Below are 21,769 nucleotides of genomic sequence, written 5' to 3' on the forward strand. Positions count from 1 at the left end.
GCAGAGCGCGCCGCCGCGGGGGCGAGCGCAGGCAGGGCACAAGCTCGGTTGGCCCGTGGGCTGCGGCTGGGGCCACGGGGTTTCCTCCAATTAGATCCAGGGTGAGATGACGTCACTGTCACCATGGCGATGCTGCTACAACCCCCCCCTTCCCCTCCCTCGCCGGCCCCCCTCCCCCTCCCCCCCCCCCGGCGGCCGGGGCGCGGCACGGTGCGGGCGCGCGCCGGGGCGGCGGCGGGGGCGCGAGGGGCCGAGACGGGCGCGCCGGGTGAGGGAGGGAGGGAGAGAGGGCGCGGGGGAAGGGGCCGGAGCTCCCGGGTGGGAGGCGCCGGGCGGGGCGGGGCGGGGGCTCCGCGGGGTGAGGGGGGGGTGAGGCGGCCCCGGCCGGCCTTTCGCTTCCCGGAGGGGCAGCGCGCGCTGCGCTGCCTGCGGTGCGGCTGTGCCCTCGGTCGCCTGTCCCCTCAGGTACCGCCGGCCGGCGGGCGGGAGCTCCCGCAGCAGCGGGGCGGCGAGCCCGGCCCTACTCGGCTGCCCCCGCGGTGGCTGGGGCGGGGCGGGCCCGCTGCAGGGGCGGGAGGAGCGGGCACGGCCGGCGGGCTCTTCCGGAGCTGCCGCGCCGGGGCAAGGGCCGCTCCCGCCGCGGGGGGAGAGGGGCTCGGCGCGGCCCGCCGCCCCCCCCGGCCCGGCCCGTGCCCGCGGGGCTTCGCGGGGACTGCGCTCCTGACGCGGCGTTGTCCCCGGTGGCAGGTTCTCGAAAGCTGTTTCCCAGCGCGGGTGGCTGTGCTGTGCCCCAGGGCCGGGGTGTTCCTGGAGAGCTCCGTTCTTGAGGCCCCGCGCAGGGGGAGGCGAGCATTTCACATAAGCAGCCATCAACAAATTTACTACGCCCCCCCCACTCCCCTTCCCCCTTGATTACACCTCAGTTTTCAAGAAGTCGGAGATGTGATGGGCACAGACTGGAATTTTAGGTCTATGGTCATGAAATACGAATAATAAAATGTTACCCATCTATGAATGGATAAACATGAGGCGCCTTTTGCCCAACATATGGCCAAAATGCTGACTGGCAGGTGTGGGATTTTATCTGCCCTCAGGCCTGATCTCAGAGGATGCGGTAGGGACGCAGTGGGTTTGTTCTGTTTGTCCCGGCATTCACCATCCAAAATCCAGGCATGGATCGAATGCATCTGGTCTGTCAGGGCTCGGGCTGGTTCGGGTTCACCAATGTCTTTGCGCCGTACCAAGTCTCGGTGTGGGGTGATGTGATTTCTTACCTCTGGTTCCAGCATCACCAAATATAGTCATGCTGAGCAACTTCGGCATCCAAGTGGGATGATGAATTCTCTGAATCAACCCCAGGATGTTACTGTCTCAATTCATAAAGCTCCTGGTCTGCGTTTGGACTAGGACTGGGATTACGTACGTGGAAATTGGATCTATGCTGTGGACAAGCCACTCTCTTTGTCATTTGAGTTTGGGAAGTGTTTATTCCGTTATAAAAGAGGACCTATTGATAACACCCTTTTCAAAGTTAATTAAACTCTTTCAGAAAACATTACGGAAATGTATTACTTTACCCCAGAAATGACTGTCTTGGCAACTTGCTACGGTTTTAGGTTGCCTTTTTATCCTTCCTTGTCAGCAGGACACTCTCATTTTCACCGAAGTCCCTAATGATTATCTTCATTTACACATGAAGACCAAAATGGACCAATTGTGCAACAAAATCTTTTCTGATTAACATCATGTCTCCATCAGAGATAAAACTAACCATTCCACGTATAAGGCACGGATGAGTGGGGTTTATTTGATGAAGGACACCTGACCTAATCAAGGCTACCTCCTTCACTGATTCCCTTAAAAAGTGGGGAAGGTATTAGAATTAGCCTCATACCATTTAGTTCATGTCTCTGTCCCACCTGCTGAGAGGTTGCATTAGGAGGTGCAGAGCCATCTTAAAAGTTGGGAAGTGCTGAGCTTAGCAAGTCTGTGTGCACAGAGCTGTGTGATGGATCCAGGCTTAACTGCATGCATGATACAGTCAGATACATGTGTGCAGAGCAGCTGTGTGGCCTTTGTGGTGGCTTCAGACCTACTGTGTGCTTCTCGCTTTTCAGGTTTGGGTCCTGTGGACTTATGTGCCTTAAGACTGCACTGTGATAGTGCTTTTAATCACATAACCGTAAGCTCGTTTCCCCAGAGGAACCCTATTGCTAAGTAGGAATGATGCTTTTCAGGGAGCTTTTATGAGAGGAGACTTGAAGAATTTGTTGTGTTTAGTTTAGCAAAGTGAAGGTTAAAAGAAGATTTGGTGTTGTCTCAAAAGGAAAGTAAACGATGTGGATGTAGAATTGTTATTTAAATGGAAGACACATTTGTGTAAAATGGACATTAATTAATCTAGACTGTGAATTAGAAGATTTCAGACTTTCAGAGCAATGAGGCTGTGGACCAACTCCCATGTGTTGAGGGCAGGAAGCCCACTCACTTTGAAATTGGAGCCTGCTCAATTTATAAAAGTGCTCATGTGATGTAGTTGCCTGAGATAGCAGGAGGCTAAACTCCAGAAGTTTTCCAGTTTTATGTTTCTATTTAATGTTTCTTTTATTGCTCATTACATGTATATTTAATGTACAGTTTACTGCGTAGCATTACCCTTCATGGAATTAAAAAAAAAAGAAGTTAATTTCCTTTAGAGTATTTCAGGAATGCTGTCATCCTACTAACCATTAATGACTTTGCCCTTGTCACACCATTTATGAAATGGTTGGCATTATCTGGTCTTATGTCCAGGAAATGAAGAATTTCAACACTTCTGGATACCTATGTGGACAAATACAAGACTTTAATTTCCAGAGTGGTAAATACTGAACCTTCATTTCCAGGGTGGTACATGCTTTATGCTACTAGGCATGTACTGAAAGTCCGCTTCCCACTGATTTCAGATGCACCTACTCACATTCAGCATCTTAGCAGCTCACACCACAAATTACTCAATTGGAGTGTGGGAGAAAAATGAGGACTACATGTAAGCAAATTCCTTAGACTTACATGCGAACTTTACAAGAGAGTTAGAACCCAATTTTCTAAAGGCTCCGTTATTTGCCATACATATAAGATTTTTTAAATATTTTTTTTCCCCCAGCAGAATCAACCCCTTCCATCACATGCTTTTCATCTCTGTAGCAAATCAGGTAGAGATGGTATAGACAGCAACTTCCCTCCCTACACCCTGTACAATGGCAACATGGCAGGTGAAGGTAGCATCTCACAAAGCAAACATATAGAACAGTGAATTAAAGTAAACACACAAAGAATGCCGAAAAACAGACTTCTGTCATGGGTTTTACACAGGCTGCCCCTGAACAACAGCATGACTGAGTTCTTTGGATCCACAGCATACTCCTATACTATCCGAAATAGTCCTGTCGTGGGTAGCAGTAGAAAAACTTACTCATTTTGTGTCCTGCCTTGAGTGGGATGGAGATTCTTTACAACTAGTCTCATGCCTGTTTGCTTAATGGTGAGAGAATGTATTTCTTGTTTATAAAGGCCCAGTGTTCTGGTGGTGAAGGACTTTTCTCTTCTGCTCCTGTGCTGCTTCTTGTCCTCTTCTTTGCGTTATTATCTGCCCCCTAATTTACACTGCTATTCCATCTCCTCCCCTTCTGACTCCTGCCTTCTGCTCAGTTCCTGCCCATACACTCCCGATCTTGTTCTCCTTGCTGTCATTCTTTTGGTAGTTGTACCCTCTGCCCTTCTTTTCTTGTTCCAACTTCTAGTAAAGCTTGTGGGTGGAGAAGAGGACTTGCTTAGGAGGACTGGACATTTAGCAGTCTTATGTGAGAGCTGGAGTCTTAAGGAAATTCTGCTAGCAAATTTTAAGATGTCAGCTGAGCATACTAAAATTGAGTTTTCACATTAGATTTTCCATATTTGAGTAGGCTTCCTTGGAACCAGCAGAACACTTTACTTCCAACAGTCCAACTTCTTCATGAGTTTAAAGGTGCCACTCCAGTGGTTGTAAGTGTTGGAATTCTTCAGTAAAATGGTAATAAAGTTTGTTAACTTGGGCAAAACTGGAACTGGCTCTGATTTTCCCTGTGAGAAACAGCTAAACTGTTCTAGCTCAAATGTGAAAAACATTCTAAGCATGTTCATATAGACATCCATGTTTAAGCCTTTGCAGAAGAACTAAAACGATGGTCACAGCTTTTCGAGGTAAAGTACTTATTTATGTCTCATTTAGTTTGGGGACTTAGGAATGAAAGGAAAAGGAGAAGATATTTTGTTTTTTATGTTCATTTTGTAAAGGTGCTAGAGGCTGGCATGAGTGTTTTTCTGCTTATATTAAAAATAAAAAGTCACCCATTTAAGAGGCTAAAGCAGCATCAGAGTCCAGGAAGTAGCAAATAAATGTGAGCTAGTGGGATCAAGGTCTTTAAGCATTATCTAGCCTGATTCTGTATTGTATCTGCACTGTGCTGTGAGGAGGGCCACAGGACTTCCTAATTTTTTGAAAATACTTGCATGGCTTGTTCATTGCTGGGATAAGCTAATGGCTTCAGGGAGGACAAGCCTCTGAAGGAGTTGTTGAGTGTGTAGCTAATCGTGAGTGCTCTTGTATGTGAGCCGTTTTCTTCTGCTGGGACAAGAGGCATCAAGGAACGCTTGGGTTAGGAAGGTGACTGTCAGTGTGGAAGGGTGGCACCGAACCTCAGTTTTGCTGCTGAGTGCCATTCGTCTGGTTTAACTTGCTGCAGGATAAGGGCATCTCCATGCTGAGGGTAGTTTGGGCTTTGCTGGTAAAGGATGATATTGATGAATATTGATATCTGCTGCAGGGTAAATGCTGCTGTAGTCTGATATGCTGGAGTAGCTGCTGATCATGTTGGTAGTAACGTCTCAGCTTTTGTCTGACACTTTTTCTTCCCTCTTACTGTTATGGTAGTTGATGTTAAGTTCCAATCCTCTTTCTGGGAGTGTGATATATCGCACCTTATCAAATGTAACAGGGTTTCTCTGCATCCTTTCCTTCCATGGAATGTGGTGCTGAAAAGTGGAAGAGGCCCTGGGGAGCAGAGTCAGACCTATGTTACCTGGGTGAGCTGCCTCCCCACCTCAGACACCTTTCCTTTCGTCTTGATGGCCGGCGAGGGAGGGAGGATACTGGCTAAACAGAACCATTCCCTTCTTCATGCTGTTGGCATAAAAAATACAAGTTTGTCCGTTCTGGTCCCAAGTAGGTCCAGTGAACCTCTTCTGAAGCAGCTCCAAAGCCCTGGGCTTCACTGTGCTGCAGCTGCCACGAGACACCTGTGGAGGAGTGGAACAGGGGATTCCTCTCCAGGAATAGCCCCAGGCCCCAAACCGAACAGGACTAGTTTGCAGATCTCCCTTGAGCCTCTCTCTTGTTTTCCCTGGCTCTGTCCCAGCAAGTGTGACTTGCAAGTGGGAGGACAGAGGAGCCAGCTGGAGCTCAATGGTGTCCCTGAAAGTTGAGATGTGTCTTTTTTTTACAGAAATGCACCAAACAGTCTTTTAACAGCTTTTGTTTAGTTAAATGCAACTTGCTCCGGCAAAACATAATAAAGAGCCCCTTTTGCATGAATAAACAGAAGTGGTGAAAGTCACCGAGATTGTCAAGTAAATTTTATCCCCCTATCAGGAGGCAACAGTAGGGCCCCTAGAATTAAGATAAATGCAGCTAATTTTCTTTTAATGGTGATTTGATTATTCTTTTATTACAAGTAACTGGTTCCCTTTTCTAATTGTATGACTTGCTTTTATCTAAGAAAAATTACCCAATTTATGGTAGTGGACCATTAAAATCAGTCATCCATGAACAGTTTATTGTGGTGCTATGAGATTGCTGGTTTCAGAAAATATCTATATTGCAATAGATATGTATAGATTTTTGGCTTTTCTGCTGTTTTGCCAGTGGTCATGACAAATGAGAAAGCAGGTAGTGGGAATGGATGCACAAGGCAAAAATGAAATGCAGAGGGCAGAGAGCATAAACCCTGCACACATTTAGCATGTCTTTAAGGGAGCAAGACGTATTGGAGGGGAAGGGGGCACTAGGGAACAAGCATAAAGGTCCACTGGTGCTTGGAAAGGCTTCATCAGTTGTTTAGTAAATTCAGGGAGAGCTCTGTCTGTTATGCCTTTGATCTCTGCACTTTCTGCTTTTTTTTTATCTCTGTCTTCTCCTTCCTCTGCAGCTGCCATACGAGCAAGTTATCCAAACAGGAGAAGGTACGTCAGTCAAACAGATTGCACAATGGGGGCTGAAAAGGGGGTGTTGGAGGTATAGGTAGGAGCGTGGGGAGGTTGTAAGAAAGCATCAGGTTCTGCAGGCAGGTCACTGCAGGCCACTTTTGTTAGGTTGGTTATCTAAACTGGTGTAGCTGTGATGGGCCAGGGATGTCAACAGGCAAAACTGGTGCAGAGAGGCAGTATCTTGTACTAGATCAATTAACAGTTGGAAAAATAGACAAGCATTTGATCTGAAAGCACCTAATGTATATAATCTAAACATACTTTTTTGTTCTAGGCCATATAATATTAAGGCTGATGGATATTTGAAGGTCAAGTGTTCGTCTGTACAGGGAAACTGATTGTTAAAGGAATCATGAACAATTATACCTGTACCCTGGAGGTAAGCTGGGGTAATTTCTCACATGGAAACTCTGTTCTAGAAAGCGAGCCATTTTTATTCTGAAATACAGTGCCTGATAAGGGACCAATAATAAGGAAGAGTAATAATAATAATAAGGAATAATAAGGAATGAAAGGGAGAGGACAGAAAAGACAGAGGTGGAAAGAAGGTAGTCAAGCAGTTAACCAGAGATAGCTGTGGGAAGATGTGATATAGCTATCCTTTCTCATGGGAACTTTATAGGCTAAAATAAACCTTGTAGTAAGCCTCAGAAGTCTGTTTAAAAGGTAAGATATTTTTTAAACCTCAGTTTTGAAGAGTTCTTGCTCTTCCATCAGCTCAGTGTGGCAGAAGGATTGAATTTTTCCTTGCAATTTATAATGACAAGGTTCTTGGTTATGAGTTTAATTAGGACTCTGTACTGTCTTCCTTGTACAAAGATCAGAAATCTGAGGAATATGAAAAGTGCGTGTTAAATCTCTAGCTAGTTATAATTATGTACCTGGCACACCATTAATAGTGATTTATAGATAGAATGAAATAATCCTTCAGTGGAAGAAGGGAATGGCATGTGCATATATATACACATATATACATACTTTAGACTGAAATGCTCTTTTACGGGACAAGAACAGGACACTATACATGGATCTTTAGTAACCGGATTAATTTTGGCAGTTAACATACTGCATCTTTGCTTTACTGAAATATTTTATCACTGCTGTACTTATCTGCCATCATTATAAGGAAGCTGCTTAACGGTGGCCTGTGCTAATGCAAATTGTATCAATTACTTCCATTAATGTTGTAGGAAGCCTCAGATACACAGCATGAGCATCCATGTAGTTACAAGCAAGGGAAAAAAGCTTCAGACCAGTGAAAGAGGTATCTAGGCAATGGGTTGCCTCCTACATTAGTGGGATGAGCTTACCAACGGCAAGTTTTGCCTTCTGGAGAAACTGAAATGAGAGAGGCATCCCTCCTCTCTGTACATGTTCTGCTGCTAATGAGATGGTAGAGCTTTCTGATGAGGTCAAGAGCTACACTTACAACATATAGTCCCCAAAAGAACAAGATAAAACACTGTTTGCTGTGGTGGGAGGTAGTGACATCTCTGCAGTGGGAGATACTTCTGAATAGAGAGCTTCGCATGTGGTCCTGATCCATGGATGAATACATGAGGAGTTTTGTCTGGAGGTGCTAGATGTTCACAATGTTAACCAGTGATGCTGGGAGGAGTTTTCAGATCTAATTTCCATGTATTTGAACACTGGAGACTTTCAAATAGAACACACAGAAAAGCTGTAATTAAATCCTAGTATTTATTTCATTCTGCTTCTTTGTGGGATCCCTCCCACAGCAGCTAAACGGTTCCTGTTCTTCTCAAATTATTCATGTTTGTGTAACTTTCAGTAAAGTGTTTTTGAAAGGTTAGATGTTAGTGCTATGTAGTTAGCATTGCTCCCCTTCTTAAGAACAGGCAATTCTATTAAGTGATCTAATTTATGTAAGTTTAAATACAACGTTTCTATAAATTGTTCCCTGTGCTTAAAAGCTATGCATGGATCATTAAAACCATAAGGTAATTAATGGGAAAGCTTTGGTATAAAATGTTATGTTAAATGTATCAAATATTTCATAAATCTCTTTTTCTGGCATCACAGATTACCACCTTTCTTAGCCATTGTATTCAAATGTTTTCCTGGAGAGACGGTGTCTTACTTTCCTGGGTGCGACGTCGGAGGAGTACTGGTTGGCCAGTTTGCTTTATTGTTCCCATGCCGCTGTCATCAGAGCCGGGTAGGAAGTGAATGTCCTCCCCTGTCAAACTCTTCAGGAATTCAGGCTTCTTACCCTGCAGAGGAAGGTTGCAGAACTTTTCTAATGAAAAAAGAAACCATATTTCTACAATAGTAATGAAAGCACTCATCTGGTATGTGAGATCTCTTTTCAAATCCCCATTTTGCCATTTTTTTATCTCGGTGGGTTATTTTAAATGGAGAGTGATCTCTCCTGTCTCTTCCTTGTCTCCAACACAAGAAACTTTTCAAAGCAGAAGGTTTATTGATCATTAATTTTCCAGCAGTCCCTCCTCATGTTTCAGCAGATAACTCTGGACCAGGACCAGCTGTTGTTTCCTGGCTTCAGTCCAAAATTTCCCCTGAAAATAAATACATAAAATCTCAATCTTTCCCGTACTATGGAATCAATGTGCATAATATCAAAGAAATGTCTGGCTATATAATATGAAATATGGAGAAAGCTTTTGACATTGATTGTAAGTAGGTTTTCCTTGTTAGTATGCATAGTTTAAAAAATTTGTTGTGGCTATTATTGTAGCTGTTGTACTATAACATATACTGGAAACTGTATCAGATTCATGAAAAATGCTGCATGAGGAGAGAACCTGGAAAGACATTTTCCTAGAACTTATCAGAAGCAAACTTTCTATAAACAAACTAAAAAAATTCATCCTTCTCAAGGTGACAGTCAATGCCTCCTTCTTAAGAATCATTAAAATCTGTGGCTTGCGCACATTGTTTCCCCAAATATGATATATTTTGTCCAGTGTGCCAAATGCATCAGGTCTTGCTTCATGCAAGTCAATTTCTGCCGCACTCCTCCACATAGTCTCTCTCTTTTTAAAAAATTCCTTTAGATAGAAAGTGGCCATCAGATGTACCTCTCAAGCCTGAAAGGCCTTTCTGCTTTAAATGGTGTTAGTGGGACATCACAGAAAGTGTTGTGCTTCAGAGATGGTATCATAATGGGCCAACTTTCTTTTTAGACCAGCACCCTGTTGTGTTGAGGTTTTTGAACTATAAGATAGTTCTACCATTTCAAATAGCTTGTCTTGATTCCAAGTATGTTTGTAAGAAAATGGTCCTTTGATAAAGGTGATTGGATTCAAGATTCTTTAGAATTGGCAGGTAGTCATTGCTGAGGGTGGAAAAATCATAAATGAAAAAGATTGTTTCCATAGGAGAGTATTGTAACTGATAGGCTTGGTTAGGTAACTGCCCAGATAAGATTTAGGTATGGTGGGGACAAACATAGTCTGTGTAGTAGTGATGTGAAATAACAAAGATTTTGTACAATGAGCAATCATTTGAGAAATAATTAGTTCTCCAGCTTTATGACAAGTTTACAGGGGAATCAGGAACCCCTTTTGGAGACTTATGAAACAATTCAATTGAATAATTAGAAGTACTTCATTGGCTATTTAGTGAATATGTATTTATTCTTATAGAATCATAATCACAGAATGGTTTGGGTTGGAAGGGACCTGTAAAGATCATCTAGTCACACCCCTCCCTGCCATGGGCAGGGACACCTTCCGCTAGACCAGGCTGCTCAGAGCCCCATCCAGCCTGGCCTTGGACACTTCCAGGGATGGGGCATCCACAGCTTCTCTGGGCAACCTGTGCCGGTGCCTCAACGCCTTCATCTTCAAAAACTGATTCCTTATGTCCAAGGTAAATCTACACTCCTTCAGTTTAAAACCATTGCTCTTGTCCTGTCACTACAGGCCCTGGTAAAAAGACCTTCTCCATCTTTCTTATAAGCCCCTTTATATATTGAAAGGCTGTAATAAGGTCACCCTTATAGAAAGGTGTATCCTGGAAATGTCAGGTCTGTTTCCCAATACTTTCTTAGTACACTCCACGGCAAGACAGACATGGATTTCTCTGTGGTAGGCATCACTCCAAGTTGCTGAATTTTTGTGTGTGGTAGTCCTAGCATCTCTTTGTAGCCTGCGGAAAGCATTTCCAGGGTACAATCCTTCCTATCACATAGCCTCTGGAGGGGTCTCTTTCCAGATCCTTAAGCAACTAAATAAAATTAAATAGGTTGAACATAAGCCAAAGTCTACAAATATGAGAGCAATTTGATGAATATTCACAATGGCTGAAATTTACTCCTGATGGACCAATATAAAGACAATACACTAATTATGTTCAGGTTCACTCAGAAGGCACATAAGCAGTCATCAGGTCTGTACGTAGGGCTAAATTTCATACTGTGCAAAGTGTTATTTTTTAGGGAGCTGAATTCTCCATATTTTCCCCTTTTATATCATACTTAGACACTTCCATTCAAAGTCATACATTTCTTCAGGTGGAGAGGAATATTCTGTATTGCTGGTGCAACTGGGTTTATTGTTATTCTTGGCACACAGCTGTTTAATTGGTTTGAACAAACAGTAGTTGCAGGGCCTGATAAGTAGGGTGATTGTCATCAAGAATCATTTAGTGCTTTGCTTTCACAGAGCACAAACTCCCTTTGATTCACATTAAAAGGATAAGGCTGGATTTTCATCTGGTGTAAATCAGAGAAAAGTGCTGCCTGTTGTGAGTGTGTGTCTTTTGTATTTAATTAATTGCTTGAAGATTTTTCTTGTAAGCCTATTGTAGGATTTGTTCAATCTCATTTAGTCCATCCTTGCTTCTGAAATTCTTCTATTATACTGCTGTGGACACTTTCTTTTTCTTAGATATCTTTGTGATGGGAGACTTGGTGCTGAACACTGCTTGCAAGGTGAGACTATATTGATTTAGGCAGTGGTTTAATGCTTTCAGGACTCCTCTGTCCAGTGCTTCCTTCTGTCAGCTTTTTAGAGTGTTGCTGAAAATTGTGCAAATGTTCTTATTTTGCTGACCACATCAATACTTAAATGATTTCTTCCAAGACTGTACTCGGTAACATGGAGTTTCCTTTCTTTCGTGTTGTCCATTCAATCAGCATTTGTCTGTATGCAATTTTTTTACAACCTCATCTCAGGCTTCCGTTTGACTGGTAAATAACAGTGTGTCACTTGTAAACTTTCTCTGCTCACTCTGTTTTCCAGATCATCAGTCAGGACATTGAGCAGTAGCCTGCATCTTTAGGCACTGTGCCGTTAATCCTTAGCCTGAGTAAAAAGTAAAACTGTATTCCCACTTTTTTGATTACATCAGTGACAACGGCACAACTTGATGCAGCTGAGAAGGCAGCTAAAAAAAAATCTTCTTGCCACTGTAGACTTTCACATTGGTTGAAGTTTGAACCAGTTTGGATAAAAATTTGTTCTGTGACCAGCTGTGGTGGCATCAGAATCTCAGGGTGGTTCCAAGAAACCTATAGGAGTTTCAGGAGCAGAGCAGGTGACCGCTTGGGTGGGAGCTGAAGTGTGGGCTAAGGTAATTGGTGCGTGCATGTTCTGCTCTCTACAATATGCATAAGCCTGACTGGCGCACTGGGGATTGTACACAGCAGACTGGATTTCACTGGGATCAATGTAAAGCTCTCTGTACTTTTTTTTTTCCTCTTTCTTCCATCTGTCTTTCTAGTCCTTACAGGAAAAGGGTATTTCTGCACATAGCTCATCATCACTGTGGCTCATTCAACAAGGATGGGGTAGTATGGAAGTCCACAATCCCTGGGAACTCTGTTCTCTTTGCTGTGTTATATTCCGAAAGCTTCAACACAGGATGAAAAGTCTTGGCATCTTTTGCATTCTGGAATGATTGCCTGGCTCCTATTCAGCTATGGGCATTCCACTCTTCTCATGCTGCTGAAATATTGATGCTGCTTCATTACAAAAAAGCCACTCAATGCCCATTTTTAAGTACAAGAGCCTGATGCGAGACATTCCCTTCAGTAGTTCATCTCATCCCTCAGATGCACGTAGGCAGCTTGCAGAGGGAATGGGGGTGTGGGGGGAGAGAATGTGTGAACAGATGGGGAAAAATGGGATCAGGTATCAAAATACAAGGATAGGAGTCCCAGCTGAGAAATCTGAACAAAAAGAAGTGTTTCATTATTGGAAGGAGATGGCTATGTCTAGTCCAATTTGGCAAGGAAGATCCACTTGCTTTTCAATATTTCACTAAGGCAGCTTCTGAGGGAGTTGTTCCTGCAGGCCTGTCTCCCCTCTTAGGTCTGTCTTTAATTATGAACAGCAGAAGTATGCTGGGGGTACCTTTGGGAAGGCGGTACGAGTGATGGTGAAAGGCTCTGTGCTTGTTCACTGAAGCGTGAGAGTAAATTCTGTGCATGTTTCAAGGCAGGAGCGTGCCTGGTTGGCTGCGTCTGCCTCAAATGCTGCAATCCTACCTTACAATTCGTTCATGCTGCCTGCACAAGTGTAGCCTAAATGTCCTATGTGCTAGTCCCTTTGCATCTCCTTCCTTCCCTTGACCAAAAGAGCCCCAGTACCTCTTCAGCCTGAATTTGTCTTTGTTCAACACAACACCCCACTCCCCACCCCCCGTGTCTTAGAGTATGCCAGCAAGGTCCCAGTAGGACTTTCAGTGCTAGCACGTTCCCTTTATTACTGGTGAAAAAGACTCTTCTTAAACCTCTTGGCATCACACTTTGGTTTCAGCTTCACATTAGCAAGGGGTTGTCAGATTGTGTTTAGCAAGAAGTATCAGGTGCTCCTATTTTGATGCTAAATTATAAGCTCCTAAATTTATAGCAGAAATCCTGGTTCTAAATTTGTAGCAGAAATTCTGGTTTTAATGCCTAAATACATGACTTTATACTCCATGATCTTCAGTTTATCCTGTCTGGTTTACTTTTACTCCACCTGTATAATACTCTGATCTTTCTCTGCACTGACACAGCCTTTGAATCTTGTGATATGCTCTAGTTTCATTAGCATGTTTTCATTTTCTTGTGCCAAGGTTGTTAATGAAAGTATTAAATAAGATCAGTTCCAAGGTCCCAAGCTTGAAGAAGCCTTAATTGGTTGTGCAGGGTACATTTTGTAGATAAACAGAGGACGCAGCACAGATCCTCGTGGGAACAAATCGGCCTAATCCTGGTGTCTTCTGTAGATTTATTCTGGTTATTTGGAGGATGCTGCTTCATTTCAGTCTTTTGTCCTGCACTCAGATAGCAAAACAGTCCCTTGTGCTGTGGCCTGAGTAGTTTTATGAGGACAATGAAATATGATTTGGAAGAAGCATGGCTGGATGGAAAACACCAATGCTGAGGTCGAGACAGGACAGAAATATTAGTGTCTTACTGCTGAGTGCATTTTGCAGTAACTTTGTAAGGAAAAAAAAGAGGGTCTAGTGCAGATGTGGGAAGTGGTGGTGGATACATGAGCCGAATGCCGTGAATAGCCAGATAAGGAGCCTCACAGAAATGCTGTGTGTTCTTGGGGGCATGGAGTCAGAAATGCATTGTGCTCCTGGTGTGACTCGAACAGCCACTTGTGAAAAACAGATATGTCTTTGTATAAAGGATTAGTCAAGCTTATTGCATGTCTTCTTGTGTATGGAATACTGTTGTCATGATTCATGTGTACCTTTTACGTTTTGTGCAGAATTCATTGCACTTTCTATGGAATGGAAATATATTTTCAGTGATTTTTTTAATAAATAGCAAGGAGTACATAGAGCTAAATATTGAGCAAAAATCATTATTAAGCATCTGAAAAGCAGTTAGGAGTATTAAAACCCATGGGCTTCAGGAGGGTTTTCTGCCCCTCCATGATCCCCAAGAACTGTTGTGCTGTAGCGTATTGGCCCTTTTCCTGCCCTCTTCTGTCTCTCTTCTCTTTATTATACTGATGCTCTGGGGAATCACAAAGGAGAAGAACAAGAATTTACTTTCCAACTTACAAGCATTAACCCAGTGCAGATGTCCTTTTGCCTTTTCCTCAGGTTTCGGTCTTCATTCTCACAGACTCTTTCCAGACCTAAACAAATCCAAAGTTGCAAGAATTTCATCTTCCCAAATTTTTGCTGGTCCCCTGGGCCTGTTGTATAAAGGCAGAGCTTCTCTGGTAACTCAAGCTGAAATTCATTAAACATGGCATGGATTTTTAGATATCCAGGGAAGGAGCAGGAGGGTAGAAGGCTATTAACTGGAGAGAGGCTTCAGGGGGTGTATGAGTCTCTGTTAGGGCGGTCAATGGCTGCTTTCATTATGGGGTAGCAAAGTACATGAAAGGCAAATTAGTAAGTGGGCAAATTTATGCTCTCCTCACTTTGAAGGATGACACTGTCAAGTTTATTGCTAGCAGGCAAAATCAGATTTTAACAAGGATAAGGACAGAGGAGGAAAGATACATCCTATTCTTCCAGGATACTGGCCCCAGACTAGGTACAAGCACACTGCCTCCCAGTATGAGCACCACCAGAGAGCTGTGTCGGTGCACAGCTAAGGGAGAGCACTACTTTTGGCATAAGTTCATTTAATTCAAGCAGGTCAGCATGAAGTACACTGCAAAATTACAGGAAAGCTGCAGAGAATTCCCTATAGCAACTGTCAGAATTGCTTTCCTTTGGCAAGTGTCTGCATAGCTTCAGCTCAGCGATTTCCCTCATAATAATAATTTATGCTGGCTCAAAGCTGAGGGCATCAATTAAACTGTAAGCCAGCGACATGTCTCTAGAAGTTTTTGTCCCCTTGTTCAGTAAGCACTGTTAGAATAAAAGAACTTTTCCTTCCAGCTGATGTAGTTTTCCCTTAGTTGTGGATTTCTTTGGCTGATGTAATAATGCTCTATCATCTGGGCTCAGCTATCAGCTCAGTGGAGGAGGAGGCAATAAGCTTTACCAATAATCTGGATGAGGGGACTGAGTGCACCTTCAGTAAGTCTGCAAATGACACCATGTTGAGCAGGAGTGTTGATCTGCTGGAGGGCAGGAAGGCTCTGCAGAGGGATCTGGACAGCTGGGGCCGATGGGCCAAGGCCAGTTGCATGCGATTCAACAAGGCTCAGTGCCGGGTCCTGCCCTTGGGTCACAACAACCCCAGGCAGCGCTACAGGCTGGGGCAGAGCGGCTGGGCAGGGCCTGGGGGGAAAGGGCCTGGGGGTGCTGGTCTCTTCTCCCAAGTAACAAGCAACAGGACAAGATGAAATGGTTTCAGGTTGTGCCAGGGGAGGTTTAGGTTGGATATTAGGAAAAATTTCTTCACAGAAAGGGTTGTCAAGTATTGGGGCCAGGCTGCCCAGGGAGGTGGTTAAGTCACCATCTCTGGAGGTATTTAAAATGTGTAGATGCGGTTCTCAGCAACATGGTTTACTGGTAGGCTTGGCCGTGCTGGGTTAACAGTTGGTCTTGATGATCTTAAAGGTCCTTACCAACCTAAATGATTCTATGCTATGTCAAAGGGCATTCTGGGGGCAATGGAGCAGATTTCTTGTTGTCTGCAATCTTACTTGTTTTGAAGAGAGGTATTTTTATTGTCTCTGAACATGTACGATGTAATGTATCATATGATATCCTTTGGAATGGTCCCTTCCCCAGTCTACAAGGTAGAGCCAAGCTCCAGCTGGGATTCAGAAAGAACTGGAGCAGTCAGGTCTTCAGTAACACTATGCAGTAGCAGGCCATGTTACCTTTTCTTGATGCCCTGGTACCATTTTTGCCTAGCCTAGCTCTATTTCCTCTATTTTTGTCACAGTGAGGGTCCTAACTAGCATTGTATCCCTCATCTGCTTTTTTCCTGCACTAGACACTTGCTAGTGATGTGGCCAAGAGGCAGTCTTCTCAAAAGGTCATCAGCTCCAGGCTTCATTATGAGATTGTGGTGGCAAATCAGCTTGCCGCCAGATAGAACACAAAGACCAGCACTGGGCTGCTTACCAGAGTGCAAGAAGGCAAGTAATGGCTGCAGGAAAAAATGGGTAGCTGGCAAAGTAAGTTGGGATGTCAGCAGAAGAATGTGGGATATCTTCAGAAGAAGGATGGACTTCACTGTTATTCTGAAAGCGTTAGATAACCTCCAACAGCTTATTCAGTCTGCCTCCAAACTGGGTTTAAATCTTTGCCAGTTCGCAGTAGTAACATTAGTTGTAGGAGCAAGCCTAGTTCACACTAGTCTACAAGCTCTCCTACAAGGATCCTCGGTGAAGACAAGGATGGCATCCTTCCTTCAGTAGTATTCATCTCTTTCTTGGTTCAGAAGGCCAAAAAGGAGGAGGTGGAAAAACTTGTGCCTCCATGGCTTGAGCCACATCTGAATGGGCAGTATCGCCCCTTTTCATTCCTGTATTAGTGTTTTAAGCTGTAGTTCTACTGTTGTACCAGTCCTTAGGCTTAAGCAGCTCTCTGAGTGTGCTGGAGAGGGAATTGCCATTCCCAGCTGGATGCGGTTATTATTGTTCATTGTGTATTCAGTGTTCATCTCAACGCTATTAAACTCAGAGCAAGTTTGTGAAATGCACTATACATAACTCCTATCCCTCTGACATCCATCCAGCTGGAGTTAGGCATGGAAAGACAAAAAGCCCTCTCCTGGCTCATCCTTTACTGTGGGTGATCACTTTTGCTCCGTTTCCCCACATTCTTTGCATTCTTTCTCAGTTGGGGCTGGATCTGGAGCAAGAACCAGCCAGACCATAAGCTCTCTGCAAAGCCATGAGCCTGAGGCACAGAGATGAACCTTAGTGAATGTTCACCTGCAGGAGGAGGGGGAGTGTGCCTTGGGGAGCACCTGACTCTTACCACTTAAGGATTAGGGATCTGTTTTGGCAAAGGAGAGGGAGTTAAGAACAAATATCCTCTGTTCAAAGCTATTCCCTTTCAGTGATGGGGAGAGGAAAGATTCCCTGTCCCAGGTCAAAAAGGGAGGACCAGGGGTAGAATTGGTCCCTGAACTCAGGACGTCATATTATCTACCTTCCCGTGTGCATTTTACTATTTGTGTTCCCCCAAGTGTGGACAGAAGCTTCCTAGCACACTTGAAGGAGGATGTGACACACATTTTAAGGTACACTACAAGCAGTATGCCTCCTATGTACAGTAGCAGGCTCACTCCCATTTTGGTTGTACGCTTTCACTGCCAAATATTTGGGAGTAGCTTAGTTCCTATGGTAATGCAGGTATAGATCTGCCAAGATGGATCTGCTCTGAATGATGTTTGCTTTCTCCAAGCAATTGTCCTTTGAAGCATTTGTCCAAATGAGACACTTCCTTTGTAATGCCCAGCAAAGGACAGCTTGAGAAACCACAGCAACCTGCTCCAAGCCAGCTTCTGAGCTGGAAGGACGAATATGGCCACAACACTGCATCCCACCATTAGGGAAAATAAAACTGGGAATGTTGCTTTTATCCTGCTCAAAGAGAGCAAAATAAAACAGAAGCCTTGCAGCCTTTTGTATTAACCTAACTGAACAGAAAAATGAAGGACATCAAGTAATCTGGACTTTATAGATGAAATTTAATCTCTGTCAAAGCATTTCAAGGATGTGCATCTTGCCTGTTAAAAGGCATTATAATTGCAGTAACAAAACTTGCACGCTAATTTGCACTGCCCTTGCCGCAAAGTACGCTGGCAATTTTCCTTCTGTCCTCATTCTGCGTCATGACAGAGGCTGAGCCCATGTCAAAACTCCCAGTCTGGTGGTGAAAGTGCGCCTGCCGCACCCAGTTGTGTCACTCAGCCGGTAAGAGACTATTAGCAATTTAAAGGCAGTAATGTGAGGTGAACTCATGTTGTAACAGGCAGTGATGCCCTGCCCATACTATCTTGGGGAAGCTCCTGTATCACTTTGTCATGTGATGACACATGAGACCGAGTATCCCTGTAGGTATGTGGTTAGTGCTGTGTTTATTTAGTCCCTTCCATGCTTCCGTCTCAGCCCTTTACAGAGTTACAGAAGCTGGGGAGGACACATTAGGATCTTTCTAACGAAGAAGTGTTTGGAGCATGTTTCCCACAGCATTCTCCTGGAGAAACTGGCTGCTTGGATGAGTGTACAGTTTGCTCGGTAAAACACTGGCTGGATGACAGGGCCCAAAGAGATGTGGTGAATGGAGTTAAATCTAGTTGGTGGCTGGTCACAAGCGCTGTTCCCCAGGGCTCAGTTGGGGCCAGTCCTGTTTCGTGTCTGTATCAGTAATCTGGAGGAGGAGATCGAGTGCACCCTCAGTAACTGCAGATGACACCAAGCTGGGGTGGAGTGTTGATCTGCTTGAGGGCGGGAAGGCTCTGCAGGGGGGTCTGGACAGGCTGGAGCGATGGGCCAAGGCCAACTGTATGAGGTTCAACAAGAAGTGCTGGGTCCTGCACATGGGTCACAACAACCCCAGGCAGCGCTACAGGCTGGGGCAGAGCGGCTGGAAAGTGCCTGGTGGGAAAGGGCCTGGGGGTGCTGGTTGATGGCCGGCTGAACGTGAGCCAGCGGTGTGCCCGGGTGGCCAGGAGGGCCAGCAGCACCCTGGCTTGTGTCAGACACAGTGTGGCCAGCAGGACCAGGGCAGTGACCGTCCCCCTGTACTGGGCACCGGTGAGGCTGCACCTGGAATCCTGTGTTCAGCTTTGGGCCCCTCACTGCAAGGGGGACTTGGAGGGGCTGGAGCGTGTCCAGAGACAGGCAGCGGGGCTGGGGAAGGGTCTGGAGCACAAGTCTGATGAGGAGCGGCTGAGGGGCTGGGGTGTTTAGCCTGGAGAGGAGGAGGCTCAGGGGTGACCTTATCGCTCTCTACAGCTGCCTGAAAGGAGGCTGTGGGCAGGTGGGGGTCGGTCACTTCTCCCAGGTAACAAGTGACAGGACAAGAGGGAATGGCCTCAAGTTGTGGCAGGGGAGGTTCAGATCGGATATGAGGAAAAATTTCTTCACCAAATGGGTGGTCAAGCATTGGATGAGGCTGCCCAGGGGGGTGGTGGAATCACCATCCCTGGAGGTGTTTAAAAGACACATAGATGCGGTGCTTAGGGACATGGTTTAGTGGTGGCCTTGGCAGTGCTGGGTTAACGGTTAGACTTAATGATCTTAATGGTCTTTTCAACCTAAATGATTCATTATTCTGTAATACAGTGTTTCATTTGTGCACACAGGAAAGCTTTGCTCGCCCTGAGTAGCTGCAGATACAGAAGGCTGTTAGATGCAGCCCCTGCTCTCATCATCTTCTGCTGCCTAGAAGTCACTTATGTGCTGTTAGTAACCTCCAGCGCAAAGAAGTATGACATTTCTGTCATGGAGTTTTTCGAGTTTTGCTTGATTCATGAATTAGATTTAATCCCTGCTTCAAGCACTGCTTGAGAGCTTGTTAAATCTGAACATTAAACATCTAAGTTATATTCTAACACTCCATTTAATTTCTCCCCTTTTGCACTTAATGCAGCATCTTGCTTTTTTTTAAAGTCCACTTCCTCACCTGTTGTTTTTGGTGTATGCCCACACAATATTTAAATGATTGAGATTGCTGTGTGACAGATAGCTAAAATATTTAAATTGCAAGCCAAGGACTGGTTTATAATTCATCATTTTAGCTGAAATCACTAGGAAACCTGAAGCACTGGTTGAGCGTGGGGCCCGAAACACTGCTCAGTTCCTTTTCAAGGTTAGAAGTTCAGGTTTTACCAACAGATCTAAAGTTCCTAAATGTTGCAACTGCCGCAGTTTATGAAAAAAATTGAGATTGTGTTAACAGATGTTATTCAGTTTAGAGTCTTAATTAATTCCTTGTTAAATACCTCAAAAGCATCATTAAAGGCTGTGGGAGCTTGGCCACTTACTCAGGTGCACAGGCTAATGAACTCTGATGCCAGGAGGGAAAGCCAAGCTAAGCCAAGCCACAAGTGAAGCACACTTCACCCTCCAGATCCTTTTAGCAAGTCCTGTCCTAGGGCACAACTTGTTGTTTACAACAAAGGAAATACTACAACTAGAACACGGTCCCCAGGGGGCACTTCCCTGCCTCTGTTAACTGGAGGAAATAAGACACACCTTCCATGTGACCTGAGAAACTGCTTTCTAACTGCCACATGGACCTGAGGTAGGCAGAGATGCCAAAACCATCCCTAGGCTGCTGATCTGTGTTGTAAAAAGCTGCAGCATTTGTTAATGCATGTGAGCTCCCGGACACAGATATTAAAAAGCAATGCAATGCTTTTGGAGATCCCACCAGGCCCCTTGTACAATCCAAAGGTCAGGTATTGCTATGATGTGTCCTGAAATAAGAAAAGCAATCCATCTCACTGATGGAAAGCAGCACCACAACTGATAGGGGTGCGGTGGGTGCCATGTTTGTAATATGGATCGTTTCCCCCCAGTTGCAAACTAGAGCTCTGCTTCGTGGAGATGCTGCGCAAGCACCTTGGCTTTGGTGGCAGCTGGGGCTGATATCTTGTGAGGGGTTCTCAGAAGTTTGCAGGAGCACTTTTCAATGGGACAGCAGCTCTTTCTGTTCCTTGGATTATAAATTGTGTCCTTAGGTTGGTCTCCATATTCAGACTTGTGTTACCCAAAAGGTCAGTATTTCATCCACATAGCTGTCTGCATCTTGATTTTGAGGACAACTAATATTTCAGAAGTGCTGAGCATCCGTGATTCCTGGGCTTCTGGCAGCTCAGTCCTGAGTTTCAATTTATGTATTTAACTATGATATTCATCCTGCATTTGTTATGCAAGCCATGAAATATTTCTTAATAAAGCTCTTTTGTTACCAATAAGTCAAGTTAAGCTGCAGTGCTTTTTACACCAAATATTTTATTCAGAACTTACTTTTGATAAATGCCAGACGATTTGAAGGAAGGAGACATCTTCCATCCCTTCCATGATCATCTCCACACTGTCAGGCTTATGAGTAGACTACAGGGGGATCCTACACCGTGACTTCTTGAGGCTGCTGGATCCCACTGCTTGGAGTGAGGCTCTGAGCTCAGAATCCTCACCTAAAGAAAACATAAAAAATATACCAGTTAAAATACTCTTGCAGGATGATGCCCAGCTCTAATCAGCAGAGGTGAGCAAAACAACAGGAAAAAATGGGAAAAGCCTGAGATTCTCCAAAGGTGGTGGTTTGAAACCTGCGCTTACATAACTTGTTGAAGTCACAAATATGAACTAGGTCCAGCAAACTCATTCAATTTTTTATTCTATAAATAGTTTCCTCTTTCCAGCAGCACGAGTTTAAGGCTTAATAGTGGTTTGGCAGTTTGCAGGGATAAACCTGAACAGTCTGCCAGTTTGCTGTGAGGGAGGAACAGAGAGATGGGGAAACACCCTGCGACTCATTCCCACCGGAGCTTACTGATTTAAGGTTTGAACTTAACCCCTTTGTAGGATTCAACATGTCTGATTATTCGGACAACATATGAAAGCCCAAACCTCAGGAGAGGCTGCCTTCCCCAGTGCCCTGCCTGCCAGCGTGACTCAGC

The 21,769-nt window shown here is 44.5% G+C and overlaps 1 long non-coding RNA gene across 4 annotated transcripts in view; it reads left to right on the forward strand.

Moving 5' to 3' along the window:
• The first annotated feature begins 26 nt into the window (after positions 1 to 26).
• LOC114015186 (uncharacterized) overlaps positions 27 to 21,769 on the forward strand; it is a 47,633-nt gene continuing 25,890 nt past the window's right edge. For 2 of the 4 annotated variants that reach the window (XR_008732755.1, XR_008732757.1), the window contains exons 1-4: positions 27 to 101; positions 6,225 to 6,258; positions 6,557 to 6,661; positions 8,326 to 8,594. This is a non-coding gene — a long non-coding RNA (uncharacterized LOC114015186). Of the gene's footprint in view, positions 102 to 374; positions 466 to 6,224; positions 6,259 to 6,556; positions 6,662 to 8,325; positions 8,595 to 21,769 lie in introns of those variants that run through there. The other 2 variants (XR_008732756.1, XR_008732758.1) reach the window with 2 other exon arrangements.

This window comes from Falco cherrug, chromosome 6, assembly GCF_023634085.1.
Source record: "Falco cherrug isolate bFalChe1 chromosome 6, bFalChe1.pri, whole genome shotgun sequence".
Lineage (NCBI taxonomy): Eukaryota > Metazoa > Chordata > Aves > Falconiformes > Falconidae > Falco > Falco cherrug.